Source organism: Lactuca saligna, chromosome 3 (assembly GCF_052625555.1).
Source record: "Lactuca saligna cultivar CGN05327 chromosome 3, ASM5262555v1, whole genome shotgun sequence".
Lineage (NCBI taxonomy): Eukaryota > Viridiplantae > Streptophyta > Magnoliopsida > Asterales > Asteraceae > Lactuca > Lactuca saligna.
In genome coordinates, this window is record NC_136419.1 from 54,525,303 (window position 1) to 54,546,057 (window position 20,755).

The 20,755-nt window shown below is 31.3% G+C and overlaps 1 pseudogene; it reads left to right on the plus strand.

Annotated features, from left to right (window-relative positions):
* The first annotated feature begins 3,823 nt into the window (after positions 1 to 3,823).
* Positions 3,824 to 5,574, plus strand: LOC145033682 (adenylate isopentenyltransferase pseudogene; annotated as a pseudogene).
* Positions 5,575 to 20,755: the final 15,181 nt, after the last annotated feature.

A 20,755-nucleotide genomic window follows, 5' to 3' on the forward strand; every position in this document is an offset into this window, starting at 1 on the left:
GTGTTTATAAATGCAACGATTTGATGATTTGAAATGTATACTTATAATTTATAAATGAGTCATTTAAATGTGTAATGGTTCAGGTTTTTTTTGTTCTACAAGTTGTTTTACATTAAAATTTACCTTTTAAGAAAAGTATGTTGCTATAAATTGCAAGGATAATTAGAATTTTTCAAAAAAATTACATGATGTGGTTTTTTAATGAGATACACAACCAATTTAACTCTAAGTATCAGAACCTAAGCAACAGGAAAAAAACATATATGAGTAAATATGAGGGGCAAAATCGTCCAAATCTAGACTAAGCAAGGAAAGGTCAGTATAATAAATATAAAGATCTCCCATGTGAGTTTGAAATTATACTAAAAAAGTTCTTATTAACATGCATTGATATAATCCATCAAAAAAAAAGATCAATTAAAATAAAAGTTGTTGTTTGTCTCATTAAAAATAAAATTTGAATGTCATAAATGATATTAAGATAAAAGTTCAAATAAAAAAAAGATTAATTAAAAAGAATTTGTGATAAAAAGAACACGAGTGCATTGTACTAAATTTACCAATCAAGTAGGGGTAAAACAAAGATGTTAAAATAATATATATATATATATATATATATATATATATATATATATATATATATATATATATATATATATATAAACATTCGAATTTAGCATTGTACAATGCATTGATGATAATGAAATCAATTAAGTGTGTCGATTAAGTAAGAACATGACCATGTTGTACTAATTTTAGGAATCAATAAGGGGTAAAATGGAGATGTTAACCAAAAAAATGATTTTAACTGGTTCTGAGTATACTAATTATCACAAACACATTGTTGGTAAAAAGACATAATACTTTTCAAATATTTTATTAAATACATTTTATAACAGATTATCTAAATTACAAGTCTATATGTTACAACAAATGGAGATGATTAGTACCTGATTATGCAGTCTAGAAAAAACACTGGTGAGTTAAGCCTGAAGAAAGGACAAACATAAACAAACATCAGTCATACTATATTTAAAAGCCTGGAGAAAGGACAAACATAAACAAACATCGGTCATATTATATTTAAATTGAAGATTGGAAACTGTCATCATTAAGGATTTGATTCCATAAAAAAAACAATGTGACGTCTAATGATAAGATTTGTTTAGGAAATAATTCATCTAATAACCCCTTGATTTTAGCTAGTCATATCAATAAGTAAAATTAGAGTATAACTCCTGTAAATAGATACTACTGATGTTATGGATATAAGAAGGAAGTAATCATGTTCAGGCTGGCATAATCAGTGGGATTTATTCTAATTTATTTTAATAAGGAAGTGTCTTAATTAAATTAATGATGTGTCAATGAAAAGAAAACTGAATAAATAGAAAAATGACATGTGGAAAACAAATTAGTCAAAAATAATGACAAAATTACATGCAACGGAATCAATAAGAACATGACATATGATAATCGGATTTTGATTTATTAGGATAGATATACTACTATAACTCATATATATATATATATATATATATATATATATATATATATATATATATATATATATATATATATATATATAGGGTGTATTTCAAAACCTTTTAAAAATACAAGGTTTAAAGTTAATTATCTTAATTAACCTTTCATTAGTTAATCTTTTAAACCATTAAGATTTAATATTTATCTTTTAGCTAAACCATTAAATAAATATATTAAATCCTTTTAAGGATAAATCAATTACTTTAATAATCTTGAAATTAAATAATTATGTTTCCTTTTATATTACTTTCTCAATTTTCAAATTAGGGTTTTGTGATTATCTAGCATTAAGCTTCAAATTTTAATCAGATAAAACAACAATAAATGGCTAATAACTATCATACAATTCAAAAAAGCCAAGTAAATCCTGAAACCCTACTGCAGCCAAAAGCGCAACACGATAAGATATAAGTGCGTTGTGCCTTATGATTAACAGGTTTCTCTGTATCCAGTTCCAGTTTCATAATATGAACTTATAATTGAAAATCCTAGGTTTTGATACCACTTAAGGGTTTTCTAGGTTACAATAAAAAGATTTGCATACCGGATTTTACACATAAACTCTCATAGACACTTCAACCTAGAAATTCTATGACATTTTCACTATTTTAGCAACATACTTTATGAAACAACTTCTAACCCACTATAATCAAAATTACTAGAGTTAGCATCATACCTTTAGCAAATAACAATTGATGCTAGAAACATTCTTGTAGATCTTCTTTTGAAAGATTAGCTCCAATAGTGAGGTAGATTTTAATGTGTCATACCCAAAACCCTAGGATCGATATTTAGGTGAGAGGGGAGAATAAAAAAAATCAATTTCTACTTTATGAAAGGCTAGGGGTAGGTTATTATTAGGGTTAGGACCATTTATATAGTTGCGAGATAACCCTGAAACCGTAGATTTGAATATTAAAAGTATTTTAATCTAATTCAAATTAGTTTCCCAATCTGATTCAGGTGGTTTCTAGAGCCCTTCCAGGGCTCCTCCAAAACCATCAAACCTAGGAAGGATCTAGAATTGTCCTCCTTGTTTAAAAATAAATAATTGCAATTCAATCCTTGTACTTTTGAATTAACCTAAACTTAATTCCAATTAGTTATAATTATTTCTTAATTAATTATTGACTATTTCCAATTAATATATTAATCACATAATATATTAATAAATCATTTATCTCTCAATTAATATCATTTCAAGTAATTTCTTGGGTATGGAGGCAACCCAAAAATGACTTACTTTTATTCTTTAATATTATACCAATTTAGTTACGACTTTAGACACTTAATCCAACATGTGGTTCATTAAAACACTTACATTTGGCAAAAATGTTCAGTTTTATTTATTTTTTGTTTTTTGTTCATAAAAACCCTTAGGTTTGGTTATTCAATTCATTAAATCCTTTAAATTTGATAAAAATATTCAGTTCTACCGGTAAAGCTGAAGAAAAAAAAATGCAGATATCCAATGTTAGTGAAACTAAAATCTAAGAAATGGTAGATTCATATATATATATATATATATATATATATATATATATATATATATATATATATATATATATATATATATATATATATATACTCCAAACATAAGGCTTTTATATCATTATCCTTTTAATTTTAAATAAATTCTTCTATTAAATTGTTTTTCTAATTAATTTAAAACATAAATGATAATCTAACTTAATAAATGAAAATCATTTTGTCACATATCTTAATTCTTCTTCATTTTGTCACATGATCTTTTCTAGTTTATTATTTATTTATTTATTTTTATTTTCTACTTGTTATTTTTTGGAGTTTATGATCTTCTTACATTAAATTTTACAAATTTTACGGTTGTATAAAGAATGTGAAAATTTTACGGTTATATAGAGAATGTTTTCACAGTAATGTAAAGTTATAATTATATTAGTTTAAGAATAAATTAATATAAATGTTACAAACATATTGATTTTTTTTTCAAATAATTTATAAAATCTTTATTGTTTATATATTAATATTAAATTTTTATATTACTAAACTCATATAACATTGGTCTCTTAATATATATATATATATATATATATATATATATATATATATATATATATATATATATATATATATATATATATATATATATATATATAACCCAACGTTCAATCAAATATTTTTAATTAAATCGAACCCCACAAAATATAATAATCTCTAAATTAATCTACATTCCTTCCCTCTTTAATAAGCTCTATCATCGATCATCTTCTCCAACCAAGCCACCTTCATTTTTTCACCCACCGTCACACAGCGGAGCGAAAGTGCAGAAAATAAACAAAAACACCCATTAAAACATTATTCAACTCAATGACACATTCAACACTGATTTCCCAATCAACAACGCCCACCACCATCATCATCATCATCATAATGGTCCACTAGCTTCTTTGCACCATGATCAAACCAAACCAAACCAAACCTCCTCCTCCCTCCATCTTCATCGATACTCTCATTCACATTCCTCCACCACCATCATCGTCATCAGTGCCACGCACGCCCAGCACGAAACAGACAAACCCAAATCCCCACAGAACCACCAGCCAGTAAGAACACACCAGATATATATACATACCTACATACAAACATTATTATATATATAGAGAGAGAAATTATCGAATTAAGGTCTGTATTTTATGTAACAAACCCATAATTTCGTCCAAAAAAATGGTGTATTCACTCTCTTCTACCACTTTCATGTATTCTGTATGTACTGCTAAATGCCATCTCTCTCCGGAAATATCCATGTCTGTGTCTATCAACCCTTGATTCCTTATGAGACCACCATTTTTGCTTATATCATCATCAACCCATCATCACCCCTTCAACTTTTTCAATTCTTTTCTCAGTTTCCGGTGGGTTCATTGCGTCCGTATGGAACCTGCTACCACCACCGTTTTATCGCCCAACACTCGTCGCCGCCACCGGAAAATAGTCGTCATCATGGGTCCAACCGGGGCTGGGAAGTCTCGTCTCTCTATTGACCTCGCAACTCGATTCTTTAAAAACTCAGAGATTATAAACTCGGATAAAATGCAGGTCTATAGTCGACTTGATATCACCACTAACAAAATCACAATGCAAGAACAGAACGGCGTCCGCCACCACATCCTCGGAGCGTTTGACCCAACTCAATCGGTTGTGAACCCACACGACTTCCGGAAACTCGCATCGGATGCCATCTCCGACATTATATCCCGCCGTGGGTTGCCGCTTATCGTCGGAGGTTCAAACTCATTCATCTACTCACTCGTTACAAAACGATTCGACCCGAAATCGGATGTCTTCAACGGACCAAACCCAGACCCCGTCAGCTCAGAGCTCCGATACAAATGTTGTTTCATTTGGGTGGATGTCTGCTTACCGGTTTTAAACCAGTATTTATGCAAACGGGTGGATGAGATGCTGGATTCGGGTATGTTGGAGGAGCTATCGGAGTTTTTCAGTTCCGGCGAACATTTAACGGTGAAGCGGAGCGGGTTGGGGCAGGCGATCGGAGTTCCAGAGCTGGAAGCGTATTTCCGTACCGGTAATGGAACGGAGTCCGATGCGGTGTATAGTGAGGGAGTGAGGAGGATAAAGGACAATACGTGTCAGCTAGCGAAGAGACAAGTGGGTAAGATCCTACGGCTGAAGGACGGCGGGTGGGATTTAAAGAGAATTGATGCAACAGAGGCGTTCATGGCGGTATTGACGGCGGATTCAGGCGGAGGGAGGGTGGCGGAAATATGGGAGAAGCAAGTGGTGGAAACAAGCGTAAAGATCGTGAAGCAATTCTTGGAGGAGTAGGTTCTCCAGCTATTTCCAGCTCCCTCCCTTTTGTTTTTTTGTGGTTTTTCTTTCCTCTTTTGTGTATGAATGTTTATTTAAATTTTAGATTGTAAAAGGTTTTTTTCAACTTTTTTTGGATAATTTGTTGGTTGGATAGAATATCAATATGATGAGAGCTTGTGCAACCAATTTTGGAGCAATGGGAGTATGTGTGAATTTATAGACAATTTCTTCATATTTTCTTTATATTACGTGTAACAATTTCTTCATATTTGCTTTCTTTGGCCTTTAAAAATAAGGAACAATAAATAAATAATGAAAACATCAGAACACATCAATGTTGATGTTTGTTGTATGAGACTATGGGAATCACAAGTGTAGCTCGAGACATTGGATGATAAAACATAATGACGAGTGTACCTTGTGACTTTTGTTGATAAAAAAAAATAACAATAAATATAAAGTGATATAAGAGTTTAAATTTATAAATATAACTAATCACAATTTAAATAAAAAAATAAAAAAATATATAAAAAAACTCACAATACATTTAACTTGGCAAAATAATCGAGATGACTGGAATCGTTTTGGTGAAAAATAAAATTTTGAGAAAAAAAAAATATTAAAAAGATAATTAAAAGTTAATAACTATAAGGATATAAATAAATTAGAAATTTAATAGTCAAATTGAGAAAATTATGTTAGAAGGATCAAAGTTATCAATTCTTGGAAGTTGAGATTTGAATCTTATTGGCCTTAGAGCATCTACAATGTATAGTTCAATAAAAGAGTTGAATGAAGTGACATATCAAATTGGCATTCAATTAATTAAAACTCTATCATTATGGGATGACATGTGGTATTCAATAGATATAAAGTTCAATGGTCATTGAACTCTACAATAGAAAAAAGAAACCTTTTAACTATTAATATATATATATATATATATATATATATATATATATATATATATATATATATATATATATATATATTCCATTGAACTCTATTGAGTTCAATGCATTGTAAGAAAATTAATGTAGAGTTGTATAATAAGTAGAATGATGATGTATCAATCCATTAAACTCTAATAAGTTTAATGCATTGTGGATGCCCTTATAGAACTTAATGTGATAAAACAGATGGGAAAGCTTAGTTATGAAACTTATAAAATCTTCAGAAACAAGTCAAAGTCGTGGTTATATGTGGAAGACATAAACTATGGGACCCTTCATTCCATAAATTAAAACTCTTATAGATTATATCTCTCCATGATCTCTTTCTCCCACATTCATAATTTTAGTCATGGTTCTAAAACTTGGTCATGGTTTCGTCATAATATGTCATGGATCCAATGTTTGTACCTAACAACACACCTTAAGAAACATCGTCTTAAGTCATATACGCCTATAAAAATGAATAATAGAAGAGAAAATATATACAATTATTAATTATATAAAAAATTAACGTTTTAAGTCATCCCTTAACAAGCATCGTGGCTCGCCACGACTTATAAAGCTTAAGGTTTGACATTGTTATCAAGCCACACTTCACCTTATTTAGAACCTTGATTTCAGCCATCAGAAGGATTTCTCAATGGCGATTCTTTAGATCCATGGAAGACTTAAGCCCTTTGATGATATACATGAGGATCCAATTATCTCCTAGTGATTTACAGTGGTTTTCTTCCATAGTCTTTTTATTCGGCCCATTTAAACGAAAATTTACATTTTTGGCTCCAATTTGTTTAAAATAAAAGTTTAACCCACAAAAGTCCAAAAAGTTACACATTTGGCCCATAAGTCGTGAAGGCGCAATTTGAGGCCCACTTTGTGAAAATTAACACTTTTGGTCCTTTTAAAATCATTAATATCATAATGACTCATTTTTATTTAAAAATGACCCTTTTGGTCCTCTTAAAAACTATGAGTTAACATAAGAACCTCACTTTTTGTTAATTTTGTCAAAAATGGCCCATTACATTATTTTAGTTAGTTTTTCAAACATCCTCAACATGTTTAATCCCTTCATTTACATGATAAGTTGCATAAAATGTTTTGATTTACAAACATCACCATATTTGAGTAGATATCTAGAAATTTATGAAGTTTCAACACATATCAAAACATATATCATGGAAAACACACACTAACATGCATATACACATAGATCTAACACAAAGCAACTTGTATCCTCCCCCAAAACATAGTAAAAACCGAAAATAGGGGGTATGAACTCACTTTAGGGTGATGGATCGGTTTTTGGTGAAGAAGTGAGAGGAGATTTTAGCCCTAGCAAACTCCTTTAAGTAGATCTTGAACATATGAGGGTTCAAGAATGATGATATTTGATGAAGAGTTTTTTTTATCTCACACAAGCACACACAAAATTGAAGAGAAAGGATGGGTGAGTTGTTGGAGTTCTAGAGAGAGGTTTTGGTGTAGTTGTAATGAAAAGAGTTGAGGGTGGTGGGATGCACCTTGGCCAAGGGTTAAGAAGAGAGAAAGAGAGAGAGTGGAATGGTTATTACATGAAGGGTTAGAGCTCTAGAAACATGAGATTTGGCGCTTAGATTACCACTACATTAGTGAGGTAGCAACACCCTAATTATCATCTTATTTTTCCCTTTTTTTATTTAAAACTGAGAATGAGATAAGGTAGGAGAAAAGATTAAACATTGGGCTTGAACTTGATAGCCATCAAAAACATGTAGCCCAATAAGAATTTTTCAGCCCATTGGGCCCACATACATGTTTACGGCCCAAAATGACAAAGGAGATGAGTTTTTCAGCCCAATGATGTTCATGATAATGTTTACGGCCCATTAAGGCCCATAAAGAGGTTTTATGGCCCTAAATCAATTACTTAGAGAATGTAGGTCCAATTAGGGCCCAAATGTGTATTCTTAATTTAATATAATTAGTTTGTGGGTTTATTGGCCCATTAGGCTCAATAAATGATTATTAGCCTAAAAAGATGTTTGAACTAGGAAATTAGGGTTACAACCCAAAGTAGAATGAACATAGTGCTTTTAACTAGATTAAGGGCTTCATGAGTGAGTTTTGATTCGAATAGTGGTTTTTGAATGAGTATTATGTATAACCTTAAACTTGAAGCTACAAGATACATCAAAAGTTGATCACTTACAGACATAATTTGCTAGCCCAAAATGTTAGTTATGATAATATGTGAGCATTAAGACATGTGCAATGAAGTTATTAAATGATATAAATCATAAAAACTAGTTTAAGATGGTATTAGAAGGGTTATAATTCTATTTTGCAAAGTAGGTTGCTAATTTCTACAAAATTGTGTGTCGTTAGCAAACACACAGGATGGGTGTTTTGCTCAATAAACCACACAGGCCATCTGGTGTAATGAATCACTTTCACGGGGATGTAATAAATTAATCTTAGGGCTTTAGGAAAGCAATGATGTGCTTTGAATTATCATATATAACTATAATATGAAGATTTAAGGGTTTGGAATGGCTACTTAATTATATGAGCTTAATGATCATTAGTATGAATTATATAAATATAATAAGGTTATTAAGTTATTTTATACTTGTTATATATGATATAGGAATTGGTTGAAGGCAATCCAAACTTGGTGAAGCTTTATAGTCACGATTACGCTTGGAGAGGCTTAATGGAGTTTAAATCATATTTTGGCTAACACGAGTTTACCGGGGGAGCACATCAATACATTAATTTGTTGTTTTGGTTTTCCTGTATCGTGTTATATATAAACCTTTCTTGCAATGTGAATTATATAAGTATTGTTTTGATTCACGAAACTAATTTTTAAAATTTTTGATTAATAAAATCTAACTGCTTATTTTGAAAAGGTTTGAAGTATCATACTTGTTACATACATGCTAGATAAGTTATATTTGAGATCCTCAGTACCTAAATTTGACAATATTTGTTGTGAATAGATTTCTAGATAATTCTCTAGTTCTTTTGGGATCTTAGACAAAAGATGGTAGTAACCATTCCCTTGTGACCATGCATCATATATGTATATATATATATATATATATATATATATATATATATATATATATATATATATATATATATATATATATATATCCTCCCTAATAAATGAAAATAATTTTGTCACATGCCACTCTTTCACTAACTTTGATACATGTCATTTTTTGGTATTTTTGATAAAATATTTTTTCCATTTGTCATTTTCTTATTTTTTTAATCTTTTCTTAATTAACACATCATATTTACATATCAATTAATAATTATCTTAATTGAAGATAACCAATAAATTACAATATTAATACTCATATAGTATTCAATATGTTTCCTTTTAAATTCAAATTTTAAATTTAAATTTTAAATCTAAAACTTCAAATTTAAATAAAATTTTGTTTAAGCTTTTATATTTAACTTTTATTTTATCAAACCCGTATAACATACGGGTCTCACACCTAGTATATATATATATATATATATATATATATATATATACGTATTGCATACATACCAGATAGATTATCTTTGAGATCCTAAGTACCCAAATTTGACATTATTTGTTGTGAATAGATTTCAAGATAATCTTTACATTGCACTATATAACCTATCTAGCATGTATGCAACAAGTATATATATATATATATATATATATATATATATATATATATATATATATATATATATATATATACTTGTTGCATACATGCTAGATAGGTTAGCTTTGAGATCCCAAGTACCCAAATTTGACATTATTTGTTGTGAATAGTTTTCTAGATAATCCTTACATTGCACAAGAGTAGCTAGCTACCCCTTGTATGAGTTAGAGTTGATGGTTCTCTAGTACTGTTTAGATCTTAGAAAAAAGAAGGTGGTAACCATTCCTATATGATCATACACTATATATATATATATATATATATATATATATATATATATATATATATATATATATATATATATATATATATATATATGAAAGGTACATTACTTGAAGTATATTGAAATGAAAGAGTTTTATCAAATGTTTAGTAATTATTTTAATCGGTGTATAATAGAAGGACTTTGTGTGAATTTGAATATATGATTAGGTAGACATGTAAGGTTTAATCACGTTATGATTATGTACTTTGTAAATGTATGTTAATTTGTATAAAGCGTGCAAAAATGAGAAGTTTTATAAAATACTTGATTAAGGTTTTGTGTTAAAACACCATGTACCTCACGAGACATTTTTGTCTTGCGTGCATTTTGTTAAAATGTCATGTATTTAAGGTTCATATATGAATAGCATGAGGGTTGTGATTGTATTGATAGTTGTGAGCTTTTTGAATGATAGAAACTACATAAAGTTTATGTAATGTATGTTTATTCACTGTTATCATATGGTTTGTAAGTTATCAGTTTTACACTGATAGATGGTTTTCAAATAACATGTAAGATATTTTGAGTTTCTTTGGATCATATTGTGATGTTTAATCAAAATTTATAAAATGTTTTCAAAATCCAGATACTTTATTATACAAAAAGTGTGACAACCAAGAGGTTTTTGTCACTAATCACCATTAGGAAAGAGTAGGAAAATAGATGTAATAGCTTAGTATTGTAATATTTGATTTTGAGATAATTATAATCAAACATGTCATTACATTTGTTTGTTAAAATGACTATTAAGCTAAAACATTAGCATCTAAAAAGTTGTACCATTTTGTAAGCTGATTAACATACTTGGAAAGTACTCGTTAACATGATATCAAATATATAAGATTCGTAAAAATCCGACTCCAAAGGTAAGAGTTATGCATTTTATAAAATAGAAATCAACCACGTAATTAAAATTAATTACGTCAAAATGGTACTTACAAATTGGTTGAGTTTTGACTAAAAGTGCAAAGAAGAGATTTGTAGTACTCCTTAAGATATAAAATTTAGGATAAAGAGTGTCGAAAACGGGATCCATATGAGATATATATGATTTTTTAAAAATTATCTATTTTTATCCCCGTTAGACACAAAAATAAAAGTCAAAACTAGCTAAATCAATCTAACGGAGAGTTTTAGTATCCATTGAGAATATCATATAAATATAGAGAGAGCTTAGAACGGAGTTCGCACGAAAAAGTTATGATTTTTCCAAAATCTTTCCGTACAAGTGAGATGCGCACCGATACCCATCACGTACCTAACACCAGATTCGAGCAGATTGTGAGTGATGTGACCAATTTGGGAAGTGACATGTGGCCTTCAATGGATCGAGCCACGATGAATATGTGCGACGCGCGTAGATATGTGCGCCGCACGCACCCCAAATCCATGACTATAAATAGAAGGCTCTGTAGATCACTTCTACACACTTTCATTACTCACTCTCTCAACACTCTCGAAGCCCTTTCCATTAGGAGCGGTCCCTGGAGTCCCGAGCCGTATGCAGCCCTACACCAACGGTCTCATGCGATTAGGGTGAGTTTACGACCCCTATTTCACTATTTTAAATATTTTAGGGGGCAAGGGAATTGTTGGATAAAATGTCTAATCCCATAACTATAATTGGTATATACTTGAATTGATAGTAGCACAATCCTTTTGGGCTTCCCTCAAAACTAACAACTGGACAGATGATTTTGGAGAGACTAGTTGAATTTGTTATTTGATTAATAAATTGAAATAAAAGATTTGTTAATATATTATGAGAGAAATATATTAATTTGAAATAGTAATATTTAACTAATATTTAATCAGAAATTAATTGGAATTAATTTTGGGACTAAAAGAATTAATTAATAAGTGTAGGGACTGAATTGTAATTGTTCAATAGCTGAATAAGAGGCAATCTAGCACCATCCATAAGGTGGGACGATTTATTAGAGCCTAAGGATTCTATAATAGTCTTTAATGTATTATCATAAAAGTGGATAATTACCCGGTTTAAGATACTCTTGGATTTGGTTTTATCTAGGGTTTCCATACTGCACTATAAATAGGGTGTAACCCCATGATTTTTGGCTATATGTTCCCTTAGAAGACCTGGACGAATATTGCATCTCCTCACCTCTTTCTCAATCATTCTTTCATAACTAGTGTTGGGTGTGAACCATTAGAGGCGCGACATTTGTGGCGCTTGCTCTCAAGGCTTTAACAATACAAGGTTTACATTGTTATTACTACATAACAATTGAGGTATGATTTTCATAACCCTAATTGTGTTTTTTGATTATATACTAGTGTACTAGGGTTTCTACTTTGTTGTTCAATTGGTATATTCAATTAGAGAAAACATAGATCAAATTATTTAGGGTTGCATGCACACATATGATTGTTTGTTATGCTCAAAACTCATCAGTGATATCAGAGCCGGGTTTAGTTTTCTATTGAATTGATACAATGGTGAACTTGAACAAGGAGGAAAAAACAAAAATATCATTTTGTTCCTCAAATACATCGTGGTGTTCTTCTAACATGGCGTGTTGGCCTGCAACACGGCGTGATGATCTTTAAACACGACGTATTGTGATGTCAGATCCGAAATTTAGTGCCTCATCTGCCTAATCTGCTTTTGTATGATAATTACTTGCTATACTTATCCACCAAGTTCAATGTTGGTTTATCAATGATTATAATTAAAATCCTAGAGGTTAAGAGACAAATATTTGACTTAATTAATTGTTTTTATTGATTAATATGATTATTTTAAGAGTATAAATAAATATAGATATTAATTGAATTAAATAATTGGTGTCAAATAATTGTTGATATTTTGAAAAGTTTAAAATACATCAATATGGATTTTATTATTAATTTAATTAAGTAATTAATTAAAAGACAATTAATAAATACATAAAATGGTTTAAATTTAATTAAATTAAAAAGTTTAATTTATTATAAGATAAAACCCTTGCAATTTCAAAAAATTTTAAAATTCACCTTATATTATATATGTTATTAAAACTTTAATATATATATATATATATATATATATATATATATATATATATATATATATATATATATATATATATATATATATATGAAACTTATAAGAAAAGTCAGTCGAACCGCTAGTACGCCTCATTCACAAAGTCATATTGTAAGGGAGTTTAAGGAAACGACCAATAAAATAACCACAATTGGGTATCCATTCTTACCCAACGCTCTCTAATTTGGTGGAGGGTCATTAGCCGAACGAGTTTGATATGACATAATCTCATTAAAAGTATAATGATATAAAGTAACTAAACTATTCTAAATCCCACTCTTAGTTATTTTAGGAAAATGTGAATTTTATGCTAATCCATGAAATTGCACATTACACTTTATGAGTCGTTAGTGGAGCATGTGTGGTTAATCGGCACACTAATGGGGGACTTATAAAGGGTAGTATTGGGTGTCTTGAAAATTATCATTGATTAATGGAGCACGTGTGATTAACCAACACATTAAAACGAGATGATAAATGACATCGACAGTACCAATCTAATTTGCATGATTATTCACATCTTGTTTGTTATCGTCGACATCTCAGTCACAAAAGTGATAGCATAATAGAGATTAAACATGTCATTGAATAGTTCAATGAATCTCAAAAAGTCTAGGAGTTTCATGAGATTGAAATTAGTAAAAATTCTTACCTACCTAAAATATATTCAAATTTGATTACGACATCCCTCTTCAAAGTTCGAATCGAAAATATGGATCCTAGCCTTAATTTAATTTTGTAGGTTAATAATTTAAGGATTAAAATCAAGTAACTTGATTTTCTTTTCTCCTTTTATAGATGTCAAGTTCAAACATCAATGGTCTTCCTCGTTCTTCTGGAAATGTTTTTCCTCTATCTAAAGATGATCTTCCACATGTTAATCAATGTGAAAGTATGTTCCTTTCTTCAAGCAGTGGTGGAACTAGAAGTCATGCTTCTTCGACTCTTCATCCTCCTCCTCCTCCAGTGACTCTACCTAAGTCATGTTACCTTCAAGCTAAAACAATACGGAGTTACTCAATCCCTATTGGCATGTAAACATCAAGATGGAATGATTACGAGTGTGTATGTTTAGAAAATGAAATCGTACATTGACAGATTAGGGATGTTAGGTATCGCTTTCTCAAGGAAGCTAACTATTGACTTGGTTCTACTTTTGCTTCATGTGTCATATAGTCAGTTCATTAAAGACTACCATATGAGGGATCATGATGTGACCTTAATTGATCTAACACATATTTTGATTATTGTTGAACCAGAAATGCCTAAGAGCACAAGTGAAGCAAAAGTGTTTGAAGGATCAAATTCTCAAATTTTCATGGATATTGACGATGGCAACAATGATAGTCCAGAACAGATTTTTCTTCCGAAAGGAAAGGGATCGGCCAAGGTCAAACCGTTTGACCATGTGGTAAAGAGAAAGGATAATTCTTAGATAGTTCCATGTGCCAAACCCAAGGAGTCCATATGTTTTGATTGCCAACTGAAGGGACATTGGTTGCGAAGCTGCCCTAACCACCTAAAAGATCTTAGAGATGGTAAAGTCAAGTCATATAACTCCACTTCAGGTACATCCATTATCTAACTCCATTATTCTATAAAGTTTCTATCCATAGATTCTTAATATATGATTTGATAATCACATTTTGATGTTTTGCAGGATCTAACAGAAAGAAGGAAGCTTAAGAAGAGTGAGCTGAATCTGATCGATCACATGGTTCGATGATCAGATTTTGGAAGCTACTACTTAGGAGTTAGGATAATTTAATTGATTGCTTAGGAAATGAATAGAAACATTGTTTTCATATTTTTGCATTGTAAGGACAAACTTTTGCTACTTATTATCAATAAAAGTAAATTTTGTTTTATCTAGTTTACTTTATATTTCCTTCCAATGGCATCTATGAAAGTGTTGGTTACATTTATATTATGAGCAATATTAATTGTGGATTTGGTCCTTGTTATCTCGCTTGTGGTATCGTCATAATTAACTAAGTGAAAAAGAATTCTCATCACCCAAGTTCCAGTTAGAAAGAAACTTAGAGTCATGCAATTTTAATTGTGTGATACATGAGAATCCTTATCGTTGGAAGATTACGACTAATTCATTGATCACATGTTTATGTGAGTTAAAGTGAAGGACTCATGGATCTAGTACACATTGATGTGGACTATTCAGATCCGCCACAAAGGATGATAACTTTATTCGTCATGATTTACTGATGCTTTAATAAATATGGTTGTGTTTATAAGATTAAGCATAATTCTAATACCTTGAAAGGGTTTAAATGAGTAGTAGAACGAATAATAAGAATATGTTAGGTAGAAAGATAAAGGTTTCTTCAATCTGAAAGGAAAGGAGAGTACTTTAGTATCATATTTTGTGATCATTTTAAATGATTGTGGAACTATATCACAATTGATCATCAAAGAAAATCTTAGTGCAATTGTTTGACTAAGAAGAGGGATCAGATATTGTTGAAATAGTTCAATCAAGAGATGAGTCACACTTCGTTATCCAATCAAGTTTTAGAGCCATGCTCTCATCACTTAACATCGTATTTTGAAGGTTACTAAGTAGGTTTATAACACCTCATGAAATGTAGAGTAATAATGTTTTCTTACTCTATCACACTTAGAATTGGAAGTTGTGATGTTTTCGTTAAAACAATGGATAAACTAAGACCAATTCATGAAGTGTATCTTGTCAAAATCCACACTAACTTTTAAATATTTGTTCGAGAAACTTATATGTGAAGAAGTCAATGGGATTCTTATTGATCTTGAAAGTTTTCAAGAGTCAATCGAGTATAAACCTTTTAGTTATCACTATCATACAACCTGGGGTTGATAACCTATCGTGTTAAGTTGACACATTTTTGTTTATGTGCACCTTCTAGTTGAGTTGGCAATGCTTATGAGTTTTATAGTTCTCATTTAACTGCAAAAGGCAGAGCACATTGGTCAGTGAAACTACATTAATCAATCTGGGTGAACTGCTTAACAACTTGGAAGAACAGTAGGCCATTTGTGCTACCAGAGGGCTAGAAATTAAGAACAAGTAAAATTCAATCCATGAAAGCTAATTTAGAATTTGAATTTGTCATAAACCTTGATTTTAGTTTGGAAATGATAGATTCACATTGATGGGAACACTTACACCATAAAATCTAGGTGGAAAAAGGTTTCTCTCTAATTCATGAAAATGATTATAATGAAATACTTTCTTTAGTAGATTTTAATGATTGATAAATATCATTTGGTTAGTGTTTTTTTTTAATTGAATTCTCAAATTCCCAATATGATTATGGTATCCCTTTTATAGTTTAAATTGTGAGAAATAGCAAGGAACTGTTTGAACGTTCAAGACTTATAGCCATAAGTTCTGAAAGCGTTTAAACACACACACACACACACACACACATATATATATATATATATATATATATATATATATATATGTATGTATGTATGTATATATTGTGACATCCCTAATTTCTTGGCCAGAAAAGACCGATTTATTTATGCTTTGTTTTAAAATTAGAGTAATCCTTTTTGAGGAAAAGAATTGCGGAAATTGTCCCAAAACCAAAATATGATAACCATTTATCAAAATATTTCTCAAAGAGAATGTATTTTCATTAAATAATAAAACCTCGAGATGTCATGTTCCGATACAGACCAAAAACATAAACAATATAAAATAGACCTTACAACAGTTATTTATAACTACTGATCTATAATACAAAATCTCTCGTGAAGTCCATCAACTTATACCCTTGTGCCATTACCTATAATGCAAAGAAAACTGAGTGGGTCAGGCTTGGGAGCCTGGTGAGCATATAGGGTTTTCAACCCACAATGATACATTTATTATATCCAATTATCAAACAATCAACCCAAATACCCATCCCCATTATCCTCTTTATTTCTTAAGGTTTTACCCTAAGAATCAACTATCCTTTATCCATTCGTTCCAAAGGATTTACCTAAGGAATCAGCATGAAGTCCATTGCTGCCAAAGTTTATCTATCAGGTACTAAATCCATAGCTATCAGGCGCTAACTCCGTAGTCACCAAGGTTCACTCAACAAGCGCTGATGCCATAGTCGCCAAGGTTTACTTTAACAGGCGCTAACTCCATAGTCACCAAGGTTTATACAATAGGCGTTAACTCCATATTCACCAAGGTTTATACAATAGGCGCTAACTCCATAGTCACCAAGGTTTATACAATAGGCACTACATCTCATAGTTGCCACTATTTCATCTACCCATGTTCTACCCAACATATTTTGTAGATATAAAATACATATATAGTTTGAATCATTTAACACCCGTATAAAAACATCAATTCTAAGCCCATCTTCGGTAGATCATAGCTAATACATTATATTTATATGTTAGAAGAAAGTAACCACACACTCAAACGTGTAAACAATAATATATATATATATATATATATATATATATATATATATATATATATACACACATAGCACGTATTTTATAAAATACTTCATATCTATGTCTAAGATGAAAGTGACTATACACTCACTTGATTAGACGATGCTCAGACAGCACTACGGCTTGTAAAAGTAGTATTCTTCGGTAGATCTGGAAGATCTTCGCAAAAACCAGGCTCCTCATGGGTAGTGCTTCGGCTCGGGAATTTCACTTCTCAAGATCTTTGGGCTTCGGGACTTGCTTCTGGTCTCGGGATGATACTAGGGATTCGAGGGTACTTCTTTGCACGTAAATCGAGGTAGAACGGGAGAGAGAGGAGAGAAAATAGCAACCCTAAACGGCTGGCGCTTCAAATCTATTTATAGGGCAAAAATTGGCCCTTGCCACGTCGTGGTACCTTTTTCCACGTCGTGGGCTTGGTCGTCACTGCATGCGTCATCGCAAGTTGCATCTGGGGAACTCCAGGAAGTGTCAGAAGACTTGCCACGTCGTGGAACTGCTTGCCACATCGTGGTATCTGACAGTTTTGGGGTTTCACACCCCGAACTTCAGAAATTCATAATTTTCGCATACGAACTCCGTTTTCGGCATTCTTTATATCGACACGTAGGTGAGATTATGATCTACAACTATCATTTAGACTCCGTTGGCTAAATTTGAATTTATTTTTAATATATTATAAATATATTGCTTATATATTATTTTTAGTAGGCCGGGACAGGAAAACTCTGTTATAAATTCATAACTTCTTCATCCGACGTCCGTTTTTTCCTATATTTTTATCGTTTCACTACTATTAACGAGATCTTTGATTGTCGTTTAGATTGTTTCGGCTAAAAACCGCTCGATCTCAAATCGAGTATTCGGGCTGCATACTACTAAGTCGAAACTTCAGAAAATCATAACTTCCTCATACGAAGTCAGATTTGGGCGTTCTTTTTATGCACACTCTAGTTTTAACGAACTCTTCAACTTTATTTTATATTACTAAGGCTATATATCGTTCTATCTTAAATTCGTATTTTACGTCATTAGTTCTGTCGCGAAACTTTGATAGGTCATAACTTCTTCGTTATAACTTGGATTTCGGCGTTCTTTATATGTACGGAATCCTTGTAACATATACTACAACTTAGTTAAGATTATACCTTCAAAGTAATCTTCCATTAAAAAGTCATTTTTGACGCTTATTGTCCTTAAATTGACTAGCCCTGATCTACGGGCGTTACAATTATCTCCCGCTTAGGATGATTACGTCTCGAAATCATCAACGAAATAGGACTTGTATAATGATTCTGTACACTATCTCTTCATCCTAGGTAATAACCGTAACTTCTATGTTTCCTCGAAAGAATATCTAACTCTAGGGCTTCTTGACTACAAACGATGCTTAATCTTACATCTGCTTTTCGTACTATGTTGGAATTTCGATCATAACCTTCAAGTTACAAAATAAGTCCTCATTTTGGACTCCTTCTTCTTCATAGGATAAGTACTTTGCCTTATCTATTGTAACAGACTGATGGGTCATGTTCTCACGATCTCTCATTGTATGAAGCAACGCTTAGACTTGAGTCTCTTAGAGTCAAATTCCAGAATGGAATATACTTTCCTTCGTATTCTAATGTGATATAATCACATTTTAGCATGTAGCATCTCCAGCTACCAATTTCTCTAACAACGAATGTGATACTATAGATCGCATTGATTTCAATCTTCTGACTTAAGTCAAATGCTACATCAAAATCGGTTCTCTGAACCATGTAAAAAACTCATCGTAGTCGGACTCAATTTGATATGACCACTAGGGTCAGAATATCAGTCATGTTTTTAGTCATTACCGAAACAATGGTAACGACATACTTCAATAAAAACGAACTCAACTACAAGCTTCTTGGTAACCTTGCGACTTTCCCTGATCCAAGTGTGAGTCATGTGCTTCCAATAGTATAGATCTCTACTACTATTCACACCTACTCATACTCGTCCCAAGTATTGTCTCACAGTCCCCAAGTCCTAAAATCACCAAATAATTTAACACATACGAATGTGTCCAATTAATCATCAAAAATTTCCTAGACTCTACTAGGACTTCTTCCATGCATATCTTCACTCATCAATTCTACTTCAACTCGGTTGGTGATGGAAATTCCAGACGATGGGACAACTTCAAGAATTGCACCAATCGTTCCATCATCCTGCCAATGGAATGTGTACTTCAGACGTACCGTACTCCTCTAAACGTTCCGTTATTATATCAGACATATTCTAAAGGCAAGATACCACTCTTACGATATCTTCCGATAGGTGTCATTCACTATCATAAGCCTTTCATTTCCTCTATTTACTCAATTCTCTACGAGTCTTCACCATAACACTTTGTACATCCAAGAAGACGTTCGGTGTATCGAGATGAGAATATAGATAGTGGAAGGTTTAGACGTGTAATCCTCCTTATTACCCCGAAAAATTACATGCGAGTTCTAATGTTGTAATTAAACGTTTAGAATCCTGAGCACATAAAATTTCTAGATCCGATCGGCAACAGATCATAGATCGAAACAATTAATAGCATATAACGAAACACATAACATTTAGCACATAAAAGCATTTTAGGCATCTTTCCTAAAATATACTAGTGCTCGTGTCTAAAATATGGTAGACACTCATCTAACAATCATCGCTTAGCATTCTAAGTTTAAGTCTAGAAATCCTACAAATTCCTAGTTCGCTTAAACTAATGCTCTGATACCAACTGTGACATCCCCAATTTCTTGGCCAGAAAAGGCCGATTTGTTTATACTTTGTTTTAAAATTAGAGTAATCCTTTTTAAGGAAAACAGTTGCGGAAATTGTCTCAAAAACAAAATATGATAACCATTTATCAAAACATTTCTCAAAGAGAATGTATTTTCATTAAATAATAAAACCTCGGGATGTCATGTTCCGATACATACCAAAAGCATAA